Source organism: Pecten maximus, chromosome 13 (assembly GCF_902652985.1).
Source record: "Pecten maximus chromosome 13, xPecMax1.1, whole genome shotgun sequence".
In the NCBI taxonomy this organism is placed as follows: Eukaryota; Metazoa; Mollusca; class Bivalvia; order Pectinida; family Pectinidae; genus Pecten; species Pecten maximus.
Window position 1 is genome coordinate 24,196,726 of NC_047027.1, and position 12,574 is coordinate 24,209,299.

General features: G+C 34.5%; 1 protein-coding gene across 1 annotated transcript in view; it reads right to left on the reverse strand.

The window, feature by feature from the left end:
• The window catches only part of LOC117341553 (tetraspanin-16-like), a 46,836-nt gene extending 35,796 nt beyond the window's left edge, over nucleotides 1-11,040 (reverse strand). The window contains exon 1 of the mRNA XM_033903419.1: nucleotides 10,113-11,040. The gene's annotated coding sequence lies outside the window, so the exon portion shown is untranslated. The remainder of the gene's footprint in view (nucleotides 1-10,112) is intronic.
• Nucleotides 11,041-12,574: the final 1,534 nt, after the last annotated feature.

Consider the following 12,574-nt stretch of genomic DNA (forward strand, 5'->3'; position numbering starts at 1 on the left):
ATGTCGGACAAAAAGCCGATCGCAATAGATCATCCAAGACTGATTTTACGAAATGGTATCTAAATTTTGAAATCTCAGGTTGGTTTTAAATTGCGTTCCAGGTTCAAATTTTGTACATTTGTGCATAAGGATACGTATGACACAGAGTATACAACTACAGGACTGGGAATCTGCGCCAAGCTATTGTTTTAATCTCCGGGTTGAAATTATCCTGTCAACACTACAAAGTTAGGATAAGCATTGTGGACATAATGACGTCACAACAAACGCAATAGACTTCATCGAGATCAGTAAATATGCTTAGGCTTGATGGTGTGTATACCATTCCTTACCTGCCATGAATTGTCAACATTGGCATAAGTGTATTGTTTACATCGCTAAAGATTATCTCTTCAATTGCTGATAAAAATCTATTCGCACGTGATCACTGTGAAACTAGCGAGACAATTCTGGGCTTAGAATGAAATTAAGCATAGCTTGTATTTGTATTGGTGTTGAACAGGGCCTCTCATATGTCCATAGATAATTAAATTCTGTATTCCATCTTGAGCATATACATCTCTTTGATTTAAATGAAAATTACATATGTATGTTTACATGTGTGATATCCCGGTGTCATTTGCCTGCCCGTTAAGCTGACATAACTTTTAAGATATATTTTCATTTCACCTACAAGTACCCTTCTTTCTCCCTCCATTCCCCTATCCTTCCCTTTTCACTTGTCTGTTTAAGATACTGTATTGGAATCATTAGATGCTGATTATCACGTATAGTTGTATTACGGAGAGGAAATTAATAAGTTGTGACCACCTGCGTACAATCCCTTTAATTATTGTTTGTGGAATTAAATTGATTTAAATTCAGCACAGTCTGTAAGATTATAAGCAGCTTACATGTTTTTTTTTAAATTTAATTACAAGTGTTTTGTGTAGTACTAGTGTGCAAACCAAACTAGGCATGCGCAGAATATAGAAGAAGGCATTAAAAATCTAGTTAAAAAAAAGCATCTCGTCACATATAAGTTTGCATCATATGGGGATTTGTTATATGTAAGTTATGCGTCAAATTGACACAGATCAGATTTCGTTCACCGCTCTATGAACGAATGTTAACAGTATAATATAGATTTCAAACGGTCTTTTAAGATTGTTTAGCAAGTCCACTAAGACATTAGGTTTGATTTTGTTGCTCTTTGGAATCATTCGTAAAATTGTTAAAAGAAACTGGGTTAATATCAAGTTTGAATGAAAATTCTATCTTAAATATTAAGTTCAAAATGTAGCTATTCACAATGGAAAGAGCACTGATAACACACAACACCTAAATATGAACAGAGTTCAGTTCGCCTGTTCAGGTTCAAGTGTATTGAACAAAGAAAAACAATCCTTTGAATTCCAACAGGAAAATCTATAAATCTGACTTGTATCAGAATAATTGATAACATGATCTGTTCTCCATGATAAAAATGAAAATGTATTGTTGTGAAAACAGTGCTGTGTATCAACTACGAACACTACTATAATTGTATATATTATATTGTAAATATGTTTTCTTTATACATCATGTCACTATATGAAAAGAGAATAAAACGTTTTTTTTTTTTTTTAATTTGACTCTAAACTAAATTGCAAAAGGAAGCTTCCAAATAATAGAGAGAAGAAAAAACAAGAAATATCCCTGATTTTGACTTACCTCCCTTATCTATAGATATTAACCTCTCATAATGATAATGTGGCTTTTTGATATCTATATGCATGCAACAACATCGCTAGTTTCGCAAGCGTAATATAATTAATAAATAATGAAAATGAAGGTCATGATTTCGTCTTCAGCAGAATTTCTATTTCATTTATTTATTTATTTATTTTTGGTTATTTATTTATTTTTATTTATTTATTTATTTATTTATTAAGTACTGTTTAAACAGATTTGTATAACCATGATCACCCTACTTTGTATCTTTACCCATCACTAATAAGGAGATATACTTGTATACTTTTTGTATTGTATTTTTATTTTTTTATTTATTTATTTATTTATTTATTAAGTACTGTTTAAACAGATTTGTATAACCATGATCACCCTACTTTGTATCTTTACCCATCACTAATAAGGAGATATACTTGTATACTTTTTGTATTGTATTTTTATTTATTGTATTGTACAACTAATTATCAAGTAGATACAAAATGTATTGATTAAACTAAGTATTGAAAGTATAGTACAATAAGTTAATTATATAGTTATTATATAGACATAAAATATATTAAACAAAAAAAAATGTGATATAAAATTAAAGGTACATCTTATGTTGACGGTACACATTACGTTAATTCACTGAAACACACATGGTATGGAGACACGTGCTATTTGAATTTTGGATTTTAAATTCAGTGTATGGGGGATATAATACATTGATCAAGTACATGTCTGTTATCAACAAGATATATGACGTCACAATTTTTTATCTATCCGTTTATTTATCTATGGTATAAGTGGCTATTTTCTACTTTCTACCAATCTAGTACACGAATGATTAAACTCTTAACTAGAACTCAAGCACTCTCGGCGCGGCCACGTACTGCCCCGTTATGGTTGCTAAGACTTTGTCACTGAGGAGCAAAACAAGCCAAGTGATATATAGATATGGTTCGACTTTATTTTCAATTTTCATTGGCCAAATCATTTTCACGTTGAGTTCAAAACTTTGAAATATTCATCTGATGTTCTTTTTTATATAGAGACACAAAGTCATTATTGCGTTTGTGACGTCATGATTATTGTGACGTCACAATGCCCTGATGTGAATCCCCTGTTTTCAACAGGTATATGAGTAGATAAAATGCAAGTCCACTCTTTTGCAAACAAGTTTCAAAAAGGAACAACCCGGTAAAATCTAAAAAAAAAAAATAACCAGGGTTGAAATATTTCCTTCTACCGGGTCCTTGAAACACTATATATATTTTACCGACGGTCCATAATTGGTTAAAGAACGCACTACTGCCGAATTCAAATGCGTAAATAATGAGAAAATACCGTTAAAACATAAAACGAAAAACTGATTTTATATCACACTATATCCAAGTTTGTTTGCTGTGGTTTATCGCCAAGTGAATTGTCGGAATCATTTTTAGGCGGGACTCCATGTAGTAGTTGGTGATTACCTCACTGAACAACGTAGGGGAGGCTCTTCACATACCATCCATGGCTCAAGGACACATACACTACAGTACAGATCGGGCCAAACACAAACCGACACGGGTAGGGAGCGTCGAACCACGCACCTCGGAGATTTACCTGAGGTTACGTTTACGTTTCCCGCGCTCTAACCGACTGAGCTGTATGGCCCTCTCTAATACGTTAGGAGACAGTGAAAAAAATGTACGAGATACTAATAAGCTATTTTTATTGGATATATTACTTTTATGTTTGAACTAACAGACAGGAGGACATACAAAACCTATATATATAGAATACATTTTACTTACAATGTTAACATTTTAATGATACGGTTTAGTTATTACTATTTAAAGATGATCTTTAAATAAAAAATAAAAAATTTTGGTCAATTTGAAATAAAAGATATTTTAAACTAAGCGTAAAGCGAATCTCCCTGAGGCGACTTTTACTGCATACTAGATGTCGTTTTTAGAATCTACAATCTGTTGATATAAATATTGTGATTGGTTCATATATTAATAAGAACCCTATAACGTTCAGGAGTGGTCCGATGAAGGATTAAGGAATGTGTTTTTATGGATAATGGATAATTAGTGACGTGTATTCGTTGTGTAGCTAGAACGTGCCATGCATTCATTTTGATTAGTGTTAATTAAGTGTACAGAAAGGCATATATTGTGTACATCGTTTATGAACCCTAAATTGTAGTATATACTGATCTCTATGTACAGTAGAACCATTTATCATACTCTTAGATATCTAGCCCTGGTTTTCTTCCTTTCTTTCTTCTTTGCTTTTCTGTCTTTATAATCATTATATGTATACAGTGTCGCTATCACACTCTTTGTAATATACAAATGTATATTTGCGGAGAGGGCTTTTATAAGTTGGTAAAAACTTTTGCCCAATCTAGTTGTGTTTAAACAATCAAATAAGTTAAATTCAATAAATATACCTTGAGGTCAATAGACCAAATCGAAGAATGGTGCCGGATTGCTATCGAGTAATAACCATATCGGTTTCAATGAACATAATACTTGTTTCATGACTGAAAACATGACACAGGTGTTTTATAAAATTGATTAATCGATGACGGTGTGAAATTTCGTAATTAAATCACCATGTGTCTCGCTTTGATAGAATAAATCTTTTGAAATAATTCATTAACGGTGTAATGGCTATTAGTAGTTAGATTTACACATTTAAATCACATCTGTCTACAAACACACGATTTAATTTAAGTTAAGGATTTTCATTTAGCTTCAATTGTGATTCATGACATTATAATACGGCGAGAAACTTTACCTGAAAACATTCTGGGACGGAAATACTCATGTATTGGCTAAACAAAATAATCTTTCGGAAATTTCCGGCAACTCTCGGAAGATTTCCGAATTTTGCCGGAAATTTTCCCGAAATGTTGCGATTGTGCATGTTCCCTTCTCGTCACTTATAGCGGGAATTGACGGAAAGCTCCGAACTTTTCAGATTGCGTTCCGTGAAATCTGATTAGCATTTGTTGTTTTTTTCTTAAAAAGAAAATGTTGATCATGCCGAGTCTTGTTATCTTGATATGTTAGGGTTTTTATTCACGTATGGAATATTTGTATCGAGGCTTATTGTATGTCCATTGTTCATCACTTTGAGATAATCACCTGGAAACTACAATGTATTTATTCTTTAACTGACGTTTTCACATAAAACTCTAATGTCGTTATGATACGAGCTCGTCTTTTAACATGTCTATGCTGTTATGTAACGTCAATGTATATATATAGGTGTCAGATTTATATAAGTGTCTTGACACTTGTTTCTGATTCCTTTCTGTTTAATGTATATGTTGTATATATAACGTCAAACGGAAATTGTCAAAAATGACACTGTTTTAACTAAACAAAGAAAAATAGCTGCTTAAATTGTAAATTTAAATACAATGCATTGATAACAAGCGCTATTGTCTAAATTGTTTATTTGAATACAATGTATTTATAACAACAAAACGTTATTGTCTTAGATTGTCAATTTAAATACAATGTGCTTTGTATCTATAACAACTAAACTTAACTGTCTTGATTTGTCAATTTAAATTCAATGTATCTATAACAACTAAACTTAACTGTCTTGAATTGTTCATTTAAATACAATGTATTTATAACAATAACACGTTATTGTTTTGAATTTTAATTTACATACATTGTATTTATAACATCAAAACATTATTGTCTTGGTATAGAATGTTATATTCATTTTTCTGTTGTTTGTTTGTTGTGAATAACATTTAAAACAATGTCAAAAATTATATATCTGCTAATGTCTTGGCCCAAAATCGAACATCTTTGTCGATTTCACAACAATTGCACGCCCTGCTACGTCGTTAGAACGTCAACTCGGCCTGACCAAACAATCAACTCGCGGGGTAGGTATAAATGTAGGTGTCTATACGCCTCATTTAATTGTCCTCTCCAGTAGCATACCATTCTTTTAGCGGTCTTAGTTTGAAAGGGCTATTTTCACACAGGACAAGGTAAACAATTTTAAAAAGCCCTGAAGTTGGCCTGTTATTGACGCAAGTTATAATAGTCGCTATAGCTAGATAAATCGATAAAGGTAGAATGGAAGAACCTTGGTATACACCACGAACCCTGAGCAAACAACCATTAAGAAACTGTCATTTAACATATAAGATTGGAGAGATATGGTGTCTGATTACGACCCTCTCGAGTTGTTGCCTCATCGTTTGTCGCGAGAAGACAATTTTTTTTATTAATCAAATCTCGCGTTGTTTTGGGATTTGAGACCGCGACAAAACGACAAAGCGACAACACGATATAGCCGTTATTAGTCTCTATAGAAATACTTTGATGTAGAGAGGATATTCAATGGTTTCCCGTTGAAATAGCATTTCAGTTTCGTATCACATGGGAGTTGTGAACATTATTGCTATATTCTGCCATACGAGTGAAATGAACATGTACGTGTATGATTTATCTGACAGAAAACCATTCAATTTGCATTATTTATCTAAGATTAAAGACGAAAACATCGAGATTTAAACAACATAAAGGCCTACTCTTTGGCGCCGTATTCTGATGACGTCACGCTGGACAACTAGGTTGCAATTTCGGCGTTTTCCGATCTTACCTAATAGCCTGTTGTTAAAAGAATTTTGGATTCCACACTTCATTTCATACTGCAGCTTTGAAGCCAAATAACAACAGGCGGAAGGGTCTAAGGATACTCGGGTAACCAAGAGAGGCAATTCATGAATATAACACTCAGTTATGATGGTGTTGAGATTTTAATTTCTGAAACGATTCTCGTATTCAAGACAGCGATAAGTGTGTTTAGTTTGATTTTATCGATCGTATATTGTACGTAAACACTTTTAATTTAACACGTACAATAGTTAAGATAGGACAATGTGTGAACAAGAAAATTTAATAGGCTATAGTTGTCAAATGGTTGAATAGTACTATGAAAGAAATTTATTTAAAAGGCCGTCCCTCTCACAGGGGCTTGCGAACCAGATACCAAATCAATATACAATGTACATGTATATTTGCCACATGGACATTTAAAAGAAAACACAATTTTCTATTCTCTAATATGAGGCATAATAACCTCTAAACAGGCTTCCTTTGTCACATAGGTCCCCGAAAGCTTCTTACATTCTGTGTGCTTGTCTACAATAAAAATAACAGAAAAACCGCAGCAACAACAACAACAACAACAACAACAACATAACGTAAAACACGGCGAAGAATTACGGTAAAATCCTCCCCACCTCCAAAATAACATGAAAACAATTCAACAAAAACAAAAGTAAAATCTGGTTCGCATTGTCCTGTGTCGCGGTATACAAATAACGGCCGATTTGAGTTGCTTGACGGGGGATATGATATAGGTAAGGGTATCAAATCTCTTTAACTGAGAGTACAGATGAGTGAAAATATTTTCATAGCGGCTACATAGGTATAACCATCAGACCTATTTAAAGAACTTCCCTAAATCCCTTACAATAAAGTCAGACGATCTCTTACACAAACACATACAGATTTTAAAATGTAATTCAATAAGTGATATTTATCTAGGGGATAAATACCTCCTTTATTAACTCCTACATACCGCCACTACTAGGGTATTACCTATATACAACGTACATGTACAGACTGCATATGTAATACCAGCACTGATTTTAATTGGCTTTCGTCTTTTGGGAGAAATTCTTTTTAATTTTATCCCATGTTGCTCCCCCCTCCTTCCTATCCCTTTCTTTCTTTCTTTCTTTCTTTCTTTCTTTAAACGATATCTTGGTAAAAGAAACACATACTTTTTGAGAAATAAAACTAATTACACTAATTCAAACTATAGTTTTACAAGTATTAGATTATCTTTGATACCATCAACCACGAGACTCTGGAATAGCCTTTCAATTGAATAGATCAAAGGATATTTTCCTCTAAACTGTACATACAATTATTTAGCTTTAAACTGTGTATTATTTGTCAATTTTCATTTAACGATATATATACAGCTTATTTATTTTGCAAAAAGGAAATAGAAACGAGTGTTAAGACACTTATATAAATCTGATAGCTATATGTATATATAGATGGACGCTACACAAATTATTTGCGAAAGAAGCACAACTACAATTTTGCTTATCCTGAAATTGATACAAAATTATATAACTCCAATATAGTCTTTACTTCCTGTTATTTTAGAGCCAACTTAAAAAAAAAATTGACATTTTAAATGAAACAGGATGATTGATACATTTAAAGAATTATGTATTTATTTATAATTATACCTATGTTTACCGACAATATTGGATTACCCCCACATTGGTTTACGTTTACGTAAATATACTGTATAATGCGTCATCGCCTTATAAATTATTCAGACTGAATACAAATAATTAAATCACCTATCCCTGTGTAAACCTGGCGCCAGGCACATGTACAAAGAAACCGGACCATACCACATATAAATTAACTAGACTGAATGGCAAAAATTAAATGCCAGATTTGTATATTTTACGTAATACTGTACATTAAAACAGGTTCTGACAAATCTTGTCTACCGAAGGGTTTTAGGTATCTTTCTCGGAAAACATTACGTGTTTGTGCAAGAAAATCTGGGGTGGTGGCTCTGGTGAAAAAAAACTGAGTATTAAGCAATGTCGATTTCATCATCTAGGCCAGTGCTGTCAAATCCCTCAGCTGTTATTTATTTATTTATTTATCTATTTATTTACTTATTTATTCTTGGGGGTTTTCATGTTACAATGTCTATTCGCGACAAAATCTGAATGCGAACATTGAAATCGCAATATTTATCAGGCAGTGGCCTCGTGGTTGAAGTGTCCCGAAATGTTGTCATGCACTAGCCCTTCATGTCTTTCTGCTGAAACATATTTATTTGCCGAAAACTGACAAGACAATGATTTACCAAAAAACACCATAAATTAAGAATTTAGTATCAAATCAAGAATATGCCGTGTTGCACCTTAAACTCTTTTGTCCTCATATACTGTAGAACTCGTCAGCGATCCGAACAACATTATCAACACTCTCACCTCCAAAATATACATCAAACTTACAAACAGGGGATTAACTGGGTAGCAGGGATTATCATTAAAAGATTACAACAAAAAGGATGAAGAGTCACTTGTTCATAAACTAAGTAAACTAAGAATGAGAAGTTGACGGTCAATGTATTGCAGTTACAAGGACGAAAATCATTTTGATTTGCTAATCAAATTCCATTTTCCATCGCCGATGTTTTAAACATAATAAACAACTGGAACATGATCAAGTTATAGGAGTACAAACTGCCGGAACAAAGATAAATAGATTGAAGTTCCGGGACAAAAATGAATAGGTAGTAGTCCCAACTTCCGGGACAAATATAAATAGGTAGTAGTTCCAACTTCCGGGACAAATATAAATAGGTAGTAGTCCCAACTTCCGGGACAAATATAAATAGGTAGTAGTCCCAACTTCCGGGACAAATATAAATAGGTAGTAGTCCCAACTTCCGGGACAAATATAAATAGGTAGTAGTCCCAACTTCCGGGACAAATATAAATAGGTAGTAGTCCCAATTTCCGGGACAAATATAAATAGGTAGTAGTCCCAACTTCCGGGACAAATATAAATAGGTAGTAGTCCCAACTTCCGGGACAAATATAAATAGGTAGTAGTCCCAATTTCCGGGACAAATATAAATAGGTAGTAGTCCCAACTTCCGGTGAAAAGATAAATAGGTAGGAGTCCCAACTTCCGGTGAAAAGATAAATAGGTAGGAGTCCCAACTTCCGGGACAAATATAAATAGGTAGGAGTCCCAATTTCCTGGGACAAAGTGAATGTAATTCATACCCAGTACACTGTCTGGTCACAATAGACAGGCGACTTTTTGGTAAAATATATATACAGGTAGGCATGAGGATAACAAGAAAGGCAGTATACGGTCGCAGTTGACAGGTAAGCATGTCTGTGATCGTTATATACAGGTAAAGTGTTTGTGATCGCTATTGACAGGTTATTATGATAATGGTCTCTCTAGTCAAGCAGAAATTTTCCTGGTCGCTATAGACAGGTTTATATGATTATAGTCGCTGTAGACAGGTAGAAATGTTCGTGTTTCCCTGTATGCAAGAAAACAGACGTATCGACACACAATTGTATTTTAGGAAATTTAAATAACGTTGACCTGAAACCACTTGAACTCTCTATAAATAGACTAGTACAGCTAAAAGTCATCTCGGATATAGGACTAACATATATGTGTCAGTATTATATAGGAGTAATGGGGGGGGGGGGAGTCTGATGTGTAAAAAGACTACATACAATGTGTTCAAAAATACAACTGAAAATATTCCGCTTACCCTGTTTACAAGACGAAAGGTATGTAGATGAAATGACTTACCTTAATTACAACAACCTTCCTTTGTAGATATATACAGTATGAAGATAGGTAAGCCTTTCTCCCTAAGTAAAATCTTCCTTTAGTAAGTAGTTCTTCCAGACAGGTAAAATCCTAAATTATATCGTTCACTTTGTAGATGATCTCACGAAAATCGTTTAATTTTGCTTGTGTATAGGTGCTTTTTCTATGTCCGAGATAAAAAAGTTTGCAAGCGAGACTGTAGGTATTTAAACTGTTTGACGTTGACAATGTAGACTACAGAGCTTTTGTCATATGATATCCGTCCCGTGCGAACGTTTTTCTCTATTGTAACAACCAATGAAATCTAAGGTCGGTCTGGACGAAATTGATTGATCACGCTAAGCACACTGTATATATAGTTGTATATTTAACTCAGTTTAACTTGGTGTATTCTGAAAGCAGGCAATAACTGCCTCTATATTCAGATCATAATTCATGTATATTTGAACATAAAATATAAGTTTGTTGTTGTTGTTGTTATCGTTATCAGGTAAGGAATCCGAATTGCTAACAGTTCGTTGAGTAATAAATGAATTGATTTGTCCAGTCTGAGAGAATGTCTCGTGGTCCTTTTATCTTTTGTTATCGACAGAAGCCCTCGTGATACTGTTACATCATTGTCCCGGCTTTATGAAATTTTGTACCAACGGCATACAGGGCATTCGAATCTATGGCATGGGATGTTATTAATGTGCAGAACAAACAGCGACGGTCCAAGTACAACGCCCTGTGGTATTCCGCTGGTGACAAGATTCCATTTCGAAGTATCGCCATTAACAACAACTTGCTGGCCTTTGTTAGACAAAAAGTCTTCTATCAATCTTACTAAATCTACTGTGTGGCGGGACAGTACAAGGAATGTAATTTGTAAGTCGTTTGCGTCGAAATGGCAGCTCCGGTTGTACATGTATACTGCATTCCCCGGTTTGGTTTGGTTTGGTTTGGTTTGTTTAACGTCCTATTAACAGCCAGGGTCATTTAAGGACGTGCCAGGTTTTGGAGGTTGAGGAAAGCCAGAGTACCTGGAGAAAAACAACCGGTCTACGGTCACTACCTGGCAACTGCCCCACGTAGGTTTCGAACTCGCAACCCAGAGGTGGAGAGCTAGTGATAAAGTGTCGGGACACCTTAACCACTCGGCCACCGCGGCCCATATACATGTATATTCCCCGGAGAGTTGACAAAAACTGGTTATGAACGTCCCAATAACCACGGATACTAGTTTGAGAACCGTTTGGAGACGACATATTGCTGTGATTAAGCGGTGTATAAAACATCAAATTATTAATATTCAATCATTTAATTATAATTACAGGTGACACTGATTTTCACATATGGAAATAGCCTTACATCCAAAATCATAGTCATAAACTGCCCCCAAGATTTTTGGCTAAGAATTGTTCCGCTAAATCCTTATACTAGAGGCAACCATAACTAGAAATAAACTTTAAACACAAGTTGTAGAATAATAACTGAATCCAGTGCAGAGGAATGTATTCTGTTCATGTACGGGGAAATAGCTATAACTAAACGAGACCAACATCATAAAGCTAAATTATTAATAAAATTCTATAATGTAATATCCTAGAGACAGGGGACCAGTGTAAACATATTCAGTAAATCTTTTTGATGTAAAGGTACGATCTGATATATACCACGTACCTTTAAATGTGCGAGTCCATGCTGGTATGAATAATAGCCATTGTCCTTCAAACCTTACCTGGACAGCTTTACCGCGATATCCCAGGTAAATACAGTTTCTCAATAGAAATTGAAGCTTATGGCGTATAATTATGTAACGGGTTTGTGTAAATATGTCGTAATATTAAAAACACTTAACATTAATCCAATATCTGGAATTCATTTAAGGAGGTATGCTAGGTATTTTCGGAGATCTATACATCATTAATTTGAAACTTAAGGGTACATGCTACACTTTTTCCGAGAAACATCCTCCAATATTTATATTCTGAACTTGTCAGTTGCTGTCTTTCATCATGTAATGTACGTACACCATATCTTGTTAGTAACAAACCGATTTGCTATAAAGGCTTATGCTATATGTTGAGTTAAGGCTATATGCTACCTTACTTAACGATACTTAATGCCATTTTCCGGGACAGGTTCCTTCTAGGGGCCGAGTGGTTAAGGTGTCCCGACACTTTGTCACTAGCCATCCACCTCTGGGTCGCGAGTTCGAAACCACGTGGGGCAATTGCCTGGTACTGACCGTAGACCGGTGTTTTTTCTCCGGGTATCCCGGCTTTCCTCCACCTCAAAAACCTGGGACGTCCTTAAATGACCACGGCTGTTCATAGGACGTTGAACATAATATACCAAACATTCTACGGATCATCTTCCCTCGACTCAAATGTGTTATTTGATATTATGATTTTGAAAGAATTCTCGTTTTCCAATCATACATAGCAAGAACTCCAAAA